Here is a 9904-nt window from a genome sequence, read left to right on the forward strand (position 1 = left end):
TCCCATCGCATAATAGAGAAGCCTGGTGAGTAATGTTGTTGCCACCACCCAACTTGCCTTAGGGGATGGAGTACACTGCATGGAGCTCTCAAAAGAGCTGGTCTACCCAATTGACATGTTGCCCTCTGGTGCACATAAGCTAAGGTTGTTAAATTGCACTTGCTGAACTTGTCAGTCCACCTTGTAGTGACGAGAAATTGGAGAGCGCATGCTGGCATTAGGGAAAAAGGGAGCTCATTTTGGGGCTTTTTAGGATTTGGAAAAATAGTCTCTCAACCAATGAAGAGAGGGCCAACGTAACGTTGAAATTTCACCAAAAACAAGTGAAAATAAGAAAAATAAATAGTACTTTATGTTCGTAGAAGCGTGCCATAGTTAATGTTCAAGATACTATAACGATTTTGAGTCTGACAAGGTCTTTAAAAAAAAAAACTAAAGATACTATCACGATTTTGAGTCTGACATTGATGTCTTTTTCAAAAAAAACTACTTACTGAAACTAGGTTTCCCTCCCAAACTAGTCTCCCCTCCCAAACTAGTCTTCCGGCGCCCTTCCTTCTCTCTCTCACCTGCTCTCTTCCAACCTTCATCTTGCACCTAGAGGCATGGCTAGCCCTCCAATTTGAAACATTCAAGGACAAAAGTTTGCGTTCTTTGTCAAAATGATTCTCATGCTTGTATTTCTTTATTTTTATCTATACGATTTTTAATTATTTTCAATGTTCAATCTTTGAATCAGATCCACTCGCCTGTATACTTTGAGTGCCGACACGATAGTGCAACTGCTGCATATCCTTATACGAAATGAGCACTTTGCTTCGCCAAGATGAGCACTTTCATTTTATAAGCGCTTCCATTTTAAATTGTATTGTTTTGTAAAAGGTACCTGCTTTTGATTTTTCTGATGCTCAGGTTTTAGATTGGATTGTATTCGACAGGTTTGGAAGAAGCCTGCTTTTGATTTTTTTAATGCTCGGAATTTAGATTGGATTGTGTTCTCGACAGGCTTGGAAGGAGGTAGTGGTGAGGACAACCCAAAAAGCCACAAATATCTAGGTGTTTTCTTAACTTTTACCTTAGCCCTGTTGCCATGATTGAAAATAAACTTGTTCTGTTAGATCAAGACCTAAACGGGGTTTGCTCCCTGACAATGTATCAATTGACATTACTGTGAATGAGAATGGAAACTTGGTGAGTTTTATATCAGTCAGACAGAAATGTACACTTGCTCAATTGCGGCACGACATTCATATGGAGGCAAACAGAACAATTTCAGCAGGATTTGCATTCGTGCTCAACAACAAGAAGGTAAACTTACTGTGTTTATTTAATTCATTAATCAACTCTAGTGATTTTTTAACAACCATCTTAACAGGTTCTTCAAAGGAGGGAAAGTATAATTCAATGCGGAGATATCCCCGATGGGATTATTGACATCCAGCTAAATTGATCATTGGAGGTACTAAAGAACATATATTTTGTTCAGTTTTTCTACACTGCTATGAAAGTCAAATAATATATTGATTCTCAAACCTTATCAACCCTTTCTCTCTAGGTTGCTATGGAGACAACAATTGATGATGTGGACGATCCTGCGAGGGAAATCTCTTGCATTGAGTCTACAAATGCTTTTTTTTTTGTGACAGTCAGACACATTGGACTGCTCAACATTCTTTGTAAGCTCGAATGAAGAGCGAGTACAGGAAAGAGTCAATGACCTTTTGGTCCTCGGCTGGGATCTGTACAATGACATTGTTAATAAAGTGATCAATTTTATTCCAAATGTCTACATGCTTTCAAAGTGTCTCTCTCTCTTCGTACATTTATAAATATCATGTCAAGTCTATGGAGATAGAGGGTATCAGTTGCAAAACATCTTTCATTTGATTAATAGATTACTAGATTCAAAGAAGTCCATACATATAATCATCCCAAATGATCTTGTAGCTGCTCTTGGTTAGGATCTCCACTTGTTAAGATTTACAATGACATTGTTAATATATTGATCAATTTTAAACCAAATTACTACATGCTTTCTCTCTCTCTCTCTCTCTCTCTCTCTCTCTCTCTCTCTCTCTCTCTCTCTCTCTCTCTCTCTCTTTTCATACATTTAAATCTATTTATAAATATCATGACAAGTCTATGGAGATAGAGGGATTCATTTGCAAAGCATCTTCCATTTTAATTTTATACATAGTCATCCCAAATCATATAAGCATCACTAGATTAAAAGAATGTTATACAAATAATCATTCCAAATCATCCCAAATGATCATCAGGTTGTCCTTGGTCAATATCCCCACTAAGATTTTGGAGCCCCGAGGTCTCAAGGCCTGGGATCTGGAAGCTCTCCACTCCAAGTCCACTTGGTTGTTTGTCCTCCTCATCTTGTTCCTGACCAGCAGAGCTGCCTCTTCAACTTTTGTTTGCTGCTCCTCCACCTTTTCCTTTACAAAATTTGGTGGGATACCTACATCTCCATGTCCTTGTGTCTTCTCCTCCAAATCATCTGCATCTAGATGAATGACACCACCATGGTCTTTAGAACTCTCACCAACCTCAAATGTATCTTGCACAGCTGGTTTGGAGGAGGGATGGTTCAAGAGCTTCAAAATTGTGTCTCCTCTAAAACTATACACATAGTCAAAGCCAAAGCTGTCTTTCCTCATCTGCAATAAAAGACATGAGCATTTACATATACTTCTAACTACTTTGTGCCACTATAAATTATATTTAAGCTCAAAGAGGAATAAGCTTCTTACAATATCTGGCTGATGAAGCTCAAAGTAGCTTGCAAGCACGTACTTAGCATGGATCAATAGTCTCTAGCCACAACTATTTGGATCAACTTGTTGTGGAGCCTGAAAATTTGAAAAGATAGGTTAGAAATTAAAGATTGAAACAAATCAAAAATAAAACTGAAATAAGGATCCTTATAAGGAAAAGATTTCTACCTCTAAAACTGCTGGTTCAATTGAATCTAAAAGATTCACATTTGGGGGGCAATGGTCAAGAGAATCTAGCAATCTAGCAGTTATTTGCATGAAAACGCGATATGGGCAGTATGGAAATCTAAACGGCCTCTCCTCGCGTTTTCATGCAAATTTAAAACTTCCCTAAATTTAGGACCTTTGCAGCAATCTGGATCTATTGGCATGGCATCACAGGCCAATTGCACCCTTTGGAATGCATCAAAAAAGTCCCCAAAGTGACACAAAAAAATTTCATACAGACATTTGATTGAAAACGCAATTATGCTACTTCAAAAACATCAAACACTCTCCCTCGCATTTACATGCAAATCTTGAGATTTTATACCTGAGGATGGTGTTGCAAATTATGAAGAGGGTTTATTTCATGCCTACATCAAGGAAAAGGCCAAAATGCAGATTTGCATGAAAACGCGATTATGACACTCAAGGAAGAGCAAACACCAGTCCTCGCGTTTTCATGCAAATTTGTATGATGAGCAGGAAATAACCAAAAGGGCAACCCCTCAGCCCTATTCTTGAGATCTTCTACTTGATCATGTTGTAAAAAATATGTAAAGGGTGTCTTGCATGCCTACAAAAAGGAACTTTGGGCTTTCCTAATGGTTTGTGTTTGTAAGTGTATGGAAAAACGAGGCCATTTCAATGACGCAGATTTTGGCTATTCCCCATTCAGACAGAAACTTGTTTGAATAGTTAAAAGTATGCAGGACAAGAAAGTTTGAGTTGTACTAACCTGCAGGCTATCTCTGGATGTGCTAGACGATGAAGGTGCTGCCTCTGTAGTCTGAGTAATGCTTCTCTGTGGTCTTAGTGGTGCCTCTGTAGTCTCAGTGATGCCTCTGTAATCTGAGTGTACTCTGTGATGAAGAGGATGCTGATGACGGAGAGTAGGAAGGGAGACACTCTAATAAATACCACACGTGGTGGGGGGTAAAAGTCGTATCTCACTCTGTGGGTGGGACCCACGCACCCTAGGAAATTGAATTCTGACATGTCTGGATGTGACCCTTACTGCCTTGGAATTTGTGCCATTTATAAATGCTTCTTGGATTCCCTCCTGCGCCTCACTCTTCCCTGCTCAGCCCACACTTCCCTGCATACTTTCTTTCTCCTCCTCATCATCCATCCTCATCCTTCCCACTATGCACGAGGGTCAGCAAGACAGCTCCGAAAGCATGGAGAAGAAGAAAACAGGTCAGAGTTGTAGGTTTTTCAATGTTATTCTATATCTATGCATGCTGTTCTAGATCTATGTTCTCTTAACCAAGTTAAATTTCTTGACAGTCCCTTCCTGCAAAGATCGACTCACTCATCTACACATGAATTCCCTGCATGATGCATGATCCAATGACCTGGTGTTTGCTAGGACACAAGAGAATGTCTGGAGGGTTATTCAAATGTCCCTATTTCTTCTTTTGGAAAATTTGCATGAAAATGCGTAGAGAGAGTTTTAGTTTTCCTAAAGATCCCAAATCGCGTTTTGTTGCTAATTTTTTGTCTTAGTGCAGTTTGACAAAATTGTCACCTTAATGTCATGAATTTTGTTGAGAAATAATATATCAAGCTGCATTTATGTTAATAGAGGAATTAGCATGAAAACGCGTAGAGACTGTTTTGCTTTTCCCTAAGAACCCGTATCGCATTTTCTTGCTAATTTTAGTTTTTATGCCGCTCTTTCACATGCTTTACATTCAATATTCATATAAGAGAAATACTTTTCTGTGCAGAATTTGGTGATTCTGACACCGCAGACGCGTCCGGAACGGCCCAAAACCCCAAAAACGGCACTGGAAACGCTGGAATCGGACATCCGGAGGCCCGGAAACGGCCAAAAAAGGCCCCAAAAGTGGATTTGCAGAAAAACGCGATTTGGTACCTTCTTCCCGGGAAGAAGGTACCAAATCGCGTTTTTCTGCAAATCCACTTTTGGGGCCTTTTTTGGCCCGGGAAGAAGGTACCAAATCGCGTTTTTCTGCAAATCCACTTTTGGGGCCTTTTTTGGCCGTTTCCGGGCCTCCGGATGTCCGATTCCAGCGTTTCCAGTGCCGTTTTTGGGATTTTGGGCCGTTCCGGACGCGTCTGCGATGTCAGAATCACCAAATTCTGCACAGAAAATAATTTTTTTAAAGATTCAAATTGGATCACCTTATTAATGTGACACGCTTCTACGAACATACAGTACTATTTCTTTTTCTTATTTTCATCTTCTTTTGTTGAATTTTCAACATAACGTTGGCCCACTCCTGATTGGTTGAGAGCCTATTTTCTCTCTCTTCTAAAAGGCCCCAAAATGAGCTTCCTTTTTTCCTAATTAGTAGTTTCTCAAAATTGACACCTTCCTGACCTGGATTTGGGTGTGAGGTGGTCATGTGACCCTTTGCACACCTTTCATGATGCTGAATACTAAGTTGTCTTGCAGTCAAAGATACTCGAGTTTTATGGTTTAACATTTGAAGAGTGGAAAGGCATTTTGATATTTGTTATCAAATTGGACGAGTGCGAGCTGGTAAAGGAGAAAAAAATGAAAAGGGTTACTATTACATTAATGAATCGAGCACTTGATACATCATTGACTGAAGTGAGTTCAAAGTATTTCAGTGTGTGCAATCTGAAAAACACATATGGTGGTTAGGCTCCGTTGAGGTATGCTAACATTTTGGTTTTGTAATCACAGGTAAAGACATAAGACCATGAAACACTAAACTGGGTGTTTATCCACACAGAAATACCAACAATATTCAAAAGACAAGTGCAAGGAGAGCATCTCCATGTTGCAGGCAAAGGTGACTTTCAAGTGGAGTGGCATATGGCAAGTGATCTGAAAACCCTTAAGTGCATGTATAACATAAGTAAAGGAGGCAACTCAAAGTCTCCTTGTCTTTACTGTAAAAAATCAGCTCAGGTTTTCAGATCACCTGCCATATGTCTTTATGGATTATGTCAAGAAGAGTTTCAAGGATTAATTATGGATTATGGAAGCAAGTCCATAATGCGATCAAAGATCATGAGGCAGATGGGGAAGCACGAAACGTGAAAGCAGAGGTGTGGAGGTCTCTTGATCAACTATTCATGTTTTGTGACAATGTGGCATGGAAGAAGAGTGATTGCCAAAACTTTGAAGAGGCAGTTAAACATTTCAGAAAGTCCATGAAAGACGCGTGGACAGCCTGCAGCATAACTCACTACATGGTAGGGTTCTCTCTTTCTTTTTTTTAAATGCTTGTTCCTCTTTTCTTTGTTCACTAACTATGCGTTGTTCTGTCTTTGTGAAAACAGCATATTATCCACAACCACCTTCCCTATTTTGTCAAAAAGTATGGATGCCCTGCAATTTGGTGCACCCAAGGCATGGAAAAATTACACTATATGGCACGTAATGCGTTTTTCAGACATACACAACACTACGGAGGGAGTCATAAGGCAAACAGTATGAAAGAAGTCTTCCAATGGTTTTACCGAGGCGGCATACTACAGAGGCTTCATGTTAAAAGAAAAGTTGCCAGCTCCAAAGTCAAGCTTGCTTTCATTCTAGCCTAGAAGCAAAGAAGAAGACAAATTTTAGATAATTCTAGCGCAGCAGGCAGACATATGCAATGGAGGAATTCAAAGATATTTGTAAATCATAAATGGACAAGTATACAATTATAGCAGTTTATAAACCTTGGTGTGTTTTGAGACCCAATCAATGCTTTGGTGTTATGTTTACATGTGATCTATCAATGGGTCAGCAAGCTCATGGTTCTATTGATGTTTGCTAATATGGCAATTGAGGGGTCCCCTTTAGGGGCAAGGGCCCTATTAGCAAGCATCAATAGATTCAATCAATACTACTTAATTTAGAGACTCACCTGTATTGATGATTTCCAATGTCCATTTAGTCTTTTGCTAGAAGACATCATTAAAGATAAATAAATACTTACTGAAATGGAAACAAGTAATTCACAAGGGAGAGCAATAATTTGAAAAGCAATAGCATATTTATACAAATAATACCAGACATCAGAAACTTTATCGAATACACAGTGCTTCCCTTGCCACCATGATAGATGTCTTCTATATGGATATATTGTCCAATATAATCATCTATATTTTCATTCAAAAGGCCTCTTAACTTCCACACAGTTGCTGGGTTTGGTAGTAAAACACGTTTAATCCTTTGATCTTTTAAATTTGAGGATATTGCATTGAAAATAGAACTATATCCTTTCCGGCTAACTCCACTAACATCAAGAGCCTCTTGAATTGTATTGGCATCAACTTTATTATTGGATATAAAGTTCTCTACAACATTGCGTTTGATTGTTTTGAACTTTTTTCCCTCAATCAAACCTTTTGCAACACCAGTAGAAAGTAATCCTTTCATTTGCTTTACAGGAAGAAGATTGGGATCCATGTTTCCTTTTGCAAGCTCCAATAGTTTCCTACAGTAACAACACAATGATGGCTATATGATTGAATACCTCAGTTCTTGTGTGTTGTATGAATGGAAGAAATAGACATATTCATTTGAAAGCGCTTTTGATAATACAAAAGAAAAATATTCAAATTAACCTTGCTTTGCTGGTTTCTTCGCTTGCATCCACCAGTGCCAGCCTTCAAATTTGCAATGTTTTTTTATTTTCCTACTTCGATTTCTGTCTCCTAGTACTGTCCTCTTTCTTCTTGCTCTTGTCAACTCTTTCTTAGTCTTCGAATGCTCTTCTATTTCATTCTGCAACTGCATTTCCAAGTTTACACGAATGGCTATCTCCTGTATTTTGGCCACCCTTTCTTGTACATACAATGTTTTATACGTTTCTGCCAAGGCAGACTGTGCCAAAATATAACCATGAAGTCCATTTTGTCCATCGCCCACCACGAACCTTAGTAGTGTAGTTGGATTGACAAACGGAGGTGTAGAGTCTTTCACTGGACATTTTGGATATATGCCACCATCGCACCATAAGTCAATGTGTTGCAAGCCTTCTCTTCTCATGTTTTCCCGTTGTGCTGAGCATTCAACAGTGCACCCTTTCGTTTCTGTGCTGGAGCATATTGTTCCTCTAAGTCAATATGAAGATGGTGGAATCGCTTCTTCTGAGATTGTTCTTCACTAGCGTGTCGGCCATTCCTTGAGCTTCTGAGGTTGCATCTTTGCCAGTTAATCTCATATGCTTTTTGTAACTTGAATTGTTGAAGTGTGGCGGTATCTATCCAAATATTCAAAAAAACAAGCAATCACCAAGTTGAGTGATGGACTCTTTATGAGAGGCTTAAACACGTCGTCAAAAGAGATGCGAAATCTACGGGAAACAAAGAAATCTAAGAATGTATTTAATGCAATATCTTGTTAGTTATGTAAAATATTATCTTATTCTTTTTTAAAGTGACAGATGTGTAGTCCTTACTGACAGTATTGAACCACGTTTCCGTATTTTACTATTTTTCATGTCTTTTGGGAGACAAATAAATGAGAAAATAGCGAATTTCTTACAGGGCCCCAAAATGAGCTCCCTTTTTTCCTAATGCATCACAAGGTCATCCTAGGCAATGTTGCCCCACTCAACTCCATCTTTGTTAGCATTGGCCTTGTACATGCCACGAGTGAGCTTAAGGGCATTATTACCATATTGGAGAATTTGGAAAAATCCCAAGACTGGAAATTTTCTTTTCAATCTACTCTTTGGCGTATCTTAAGCATACAAACTTGAAAGTTGTCAGAGAATGTGCATTCAGAACCTACTCTTTAAGCTCTTTCCAATGATATGTCACGTGGGGGTTTTGACAAAAGCTTGAAAAGGTTCACCATGGTCCCCTTTTTACAATCTTGAAAAATGGAAATTGGGATTTTTCCAAATTCTCTAATATGGTGTTTGTTGACTAGGTGTACATATGGTTGCTCCATATGTGGGAGTGCAAGTGCCTCTCGCATAAGCCCTATGCTAAGCTAGACTGGATGCCTCTGGCCCTCGATATCCAAGATAACACTTGTGTGCTGATTTCCATCATAAGATTTAGTGAAGTATAAGGCATTATACAAGTCTCTGGTCCCCAAGGGTCCAGGGTGGGTAGTCGGACCAATCCAAGATGCTGCTCCAATTTATGTACCATTGCTGGCTCAGCTACTATGACAGCTCCATAGTAGGGACCGGTGTAGTAAAGGACCTTGTGCTCAACTTTACGATGATTCATCGAGGAATGGATAGTGTGTCCATTGACTTGCTTTATCAAAGCTTCGCCCAGGTGGGAGAGCTGGGTGGGGTTCTTCATGTACTCCTTGAAGCGGCCCCGCTGCTGTAGGTCTCTTTCTCCTCTTAGCAGGGAAGTATGGTGGAGCACCTCCAGGGGAGGAGTCTAAAGCTTCTGACTTCCTGAATGCTGGTTGTGAGAGTAAGGGCTTTGGGAAAACATTTGCAAGAGTTTGACTAGACTGAGAGTGAAAAGTGAGGAAATGGAAGGAGGGGGGCGTATTTATAACCCTGTGAAGAAGACATGGCCGTGGCAAGTTCAGGGAATGGGCATGCGACTGTAAGCATACGGGAGTGGCAACTGAAACTGTGAGTGAACGGGCATGGCAAGAGGATTGAATGACCGTGGGGGTAAGCTGAGAAAATGGTCGTGGGCTTGCGGGACTGGTTGGAATGGCCGGGGGCTTTTGAACAGGGAGTCGGCACACGGACATGGCATTGTGCGGTAGAGGGAATCGCTGTTCCAAACTGGGAAGTTAGACTTTGAGAGAATGGAACGGCTGTGCAAAACTTGGAACGGCCCCGCAGGCTATGGTTGAGGGAGGAATGACCGTGGCAGTTAGAATTCTTAGAAAGGAATGGCCATGACAAGTTTTTTTTTTTGGGTGTGCACTTTGTAACAGGTTTTGTACACAGAGGCTATGCCGCCATCACCCCATTTGTAGGTTTTGTACTACTAACTGT

At 40.0% G+C, this 9904-nt stretch overlaps 1 long non-coding RNA gene across 1 annotated transcript; it reads left to right on the forward strand.

Annotated features, from left to right (window-relative positions):
- The first annotated feature begins 735 nt into the window (after positions 1-735).
- LOC147624812 (uncharacterized) lies at positions 736-1602 on the forward strand. Its single transcript, XR_015269016.1, has 3 exons — positions 736-1308; positions 1376-1459; positions 1556-1602. It is a non-coding gene; the product is annotated as an uncharacterized LOC147624812 (long non-coding RNA).
- The last annotated feature ends 8302 nt before the right edge of the window (positions 1603-9904 follow it).

The sequence above is a fragment of the Cibotium barometz genome, chromosome 24 (assembly GCF_041138505.1).
Source record: "Cibotium barometz isolate CiBa-2024 chromosome 24, ASM4113850v1, whole genome shotgun sequence".
Classification (NCBI taxonomy): domain Eukaryota; kingdom Viridiplantae; phylum Streptophyta; class Polypodiopsida; order Cyatheales; family Cibotiaceae; genus Cibotium; species Cibotium barometz.